This window comes from Topomyia yanbarensis, chromosome 3 (genome assembly GCF_030247195.1).
Source record: "Topomyia yanbarensis strain Yona2022 chromosome 3, ASM3024719v1, whole genome shotgun sequence".
Classification (NCBI taxonomy): Eukaryota; Metazoa; Arthropoda; class Insecta; order Diptera; family Culicidae; genus Topomyia; species Topomyia yanbarensis.
Genome location: NC_080672.1, coordinates 298,481,677 through 298,484,836, shown reverse-complemented (window position 1 = coordinate 298,484,836; position 3,160 = coordinate 298,481,677).

The window sequence follows — 3,160 nt, the reverse complement described above, 5'->3', positions numbered from 1 at the left end:
ATTTCATCTAGTTTTTTAGTCTAAATCACCTAAATTTATTGTATTAATTTTATAATTTTTCTTTTGTTTTCCTAATATTCACTCAATGAGCTGAAATAATTGGGTTTATTTATTCTATTAATTTGATTTATATTAATCATTCTACTCATCTCATGAATTTGGTAACCTTTCATCAATTTTTTACTTTAATGATGATTTATGACCACCCATAAATTAAACTAATCAATTTTTGGATATCCTTCCCTCCTATTCTTCCTTCATAGCTAAAAACCGATTGATATTATTCAGTTTCCATAATGTCGAAAAATCTTGAATGTCATATCATTTAGACAATGTCGTTCATGATCAAACAGCCACCACTTGTAACCTTATTACTTGTCATAGTTGGGTGATTCATTGCAAAAATTGTTGTGAATATTTTAATTATATTGGAAATATAACCTTATTTTCATTTCCATATTTTTGCATTTCTCATATAGAAAGGTTATGCAATCGCTCAAAAAATTGTCAACCTAATCCCGGCCCGGAAGGCCGAATGTCATATGCCATTCGACTCAGTCGAGATCGGAAAATGTCTGTGTGTATGTATGTGTGTGTATGCGGAAAAAAATGTCACCTCTGTTTCTCAGAGATGTCTGGACCGATTTGTACAAACTTAGTCTCAAACGAAAGGTACCGTAAACCGGGGTGACATTGATCACTTTTCGAAGTAATCATTTCATATTTTTAGACGCAACACATTTCTGTCAAGTTTAATATTTTTAAACCATGTACTGATGTATGGAGAACTAGATTGGATGGTTTTACCTAAAATTCTCCGCTTCCAGCTATTTTTCCAAAAATAATTTCAAATTGAAGTCCGTTTTCGTATTCCGGGGTGACTTTGATAACCTGCATGTTCACCCACATTTAGTTATTGATCTCAATGTTTTTCATACAAATGTTTGTTTAAACTAATTCTGGAAAGATACTCATTGTTAAATAGAAGTTAATTGGTATTATAAAAAGTATTTCAATATACTGTTAATTTCGAGTAACCAAAATTCGTATAATTTGTGTCCAACTAGAACAAAAGATTCTGAAAACCTTTAAAACTGCTAAAATTGTTTTATTTCAGTTCTTTATCAATGTGCAAAAAGTTTCATCCATTTTACCACGTTGGACTATTAAGAATTAAAAAATATTGCGAATTTTAGCTTGAAATAATTGCCAACTAGTTCACAAAAAATTGTATTTAAAATAAGCAAACTCTTAACAATAAATTTGGCACATCCCACTCTAAAGGAAAATAAAAACTCGCTTGTAATTTATTACTCTTATTCAAATCTTAGATTTATTTGTTTTAAAAAAATAAGCATTTTACGAAGCTTCGTAAAAATAAGGTCAAGTCAGATTTTGATTTTTTGTAGTTTTTCTATCCAAAAACCGAACAATATATTCAAAAAGTATAACAAATTAGTATTTTTTAAGTTTAGAGTAAAAATCATTTCAAATTAAAATGATTCGGCAGACTATTCTGGTTTAATAAGCGATCTACGAAAAAAGTTTCGAGTGATCAAAGTGACCCCGATGATCAAAGTCACCCCGGTTTACGGTACAACCGGTTCCGGAGTTACGGGTTGAAGAGTGTGACCACACAGCAAATTTCCATATAAACTGAAATGAAAAATTCTCAAAGGGGGGAGTAAGGGAAAATTTCAAAATCGTATTTGCATTTTTGATGCCAAATGACTTTATAATGCATAAAGCGTGATTTGATGAAATTTAAAAACAAAATTGACGAAAATTGACTTTTTTTAACTTTGGCATATTTTTGCCATTTTGCCTTTCTCATGTAGAAAGGTTATGCAATCGCTCTAAAAATCGTCAACCTAATTTTTTTGACATATGGAGGCTTAGGTAGGAGTATGCAATGAGGGGTTGCTACTTTAAAATTAAAACTATTTTAAAATGTCTTAACAAGTTGAAAATTCTCGGCAGGGTCCGACCCTCCCGAATCTTCCTCCTTGATCCGCCACTGGTTTCAAGCGATGTTTCAGTGTCGACACATAGTATCTCAAGATCTTGGCTTTCGATCCATTGTATGTATGTGCAAATCGTACTGAATATGTAATATACATTTCCATCATTGTATTGAACATAACCAACCATGGAATCGTAGTTTGGACAAATGAGAAAGACACAATTGCCCCACTAGGTGGATTAAAACAGGTTTTTTGTTTTTTTTTCAATTATTCTAAGCTTTCGGCAATCTGCTTTTTGTCTTGGATTCAGTAATGCTGATGATTCTTGCCTGAACCGCGTATTTCAGTCTTCCTTTGACGGTGAGCTTGCGTTTATTGAAGATGTTGGTCTCTTCTTTAATTCATGGAAGAATTGGTTAAATGTTCATATAAAAATCTACACTTACACCATTTTATTGGGGCGGATATACAATGCGCATTTTTGCACCACCGATTACCATACCAAGTACCAGAAGAAGTGAAGATTTTCAGGGTACTATAGTTTTAGAGATCCTGAATTGTTCAAACAGCGAATTGGTTGCCCCAAAATTCAAAAAAAATTACACCAAAGCAACGAAAAATGCTACTTACGCCTTAATTTCAAGCCACTATATTCAAATCTTTCATGTTTATCGCTAGTATTTGTTTCAAAAAGTTAAATGTGTACTTTTGCCCCATCTGACTCTAGTACTCTACCCGATTTTTATACTTAAAAAGAAAAAAAATACATAAGCATGACATTGAGATCGGTTTACTGGAAATAAACAGTTTCGGTACATAATTTGTCGACGTCATCGATAATATCATGATATGAAACTTATTTTCAGTTTTATTTTTATTTAAAATACTATTGTGGCGCACCGCGCAGATTTAGCTTATGTTATGATTCCTATAATGTACGTGCGCAGTATTCCTGCGCTATTATCGTTGACTAACTTCTCCTCTCATATTACCATCCAGCGCATGATATGATTGAAATTTAAGCGATGGACTGCTAACTAGCTAGCGCCAACTGAATTCATTCGTAACCCCGCGTAATTCGAATGGGTGAATGCGTGATCCACCGCAGCACAGACTGGGGAAGGGTTCGGCATGTTGTTAAGTCGTGTGGTGTGAATTAGAGTGAAAGAGAGCCAGAAACAACCAGCGCGTGTTGC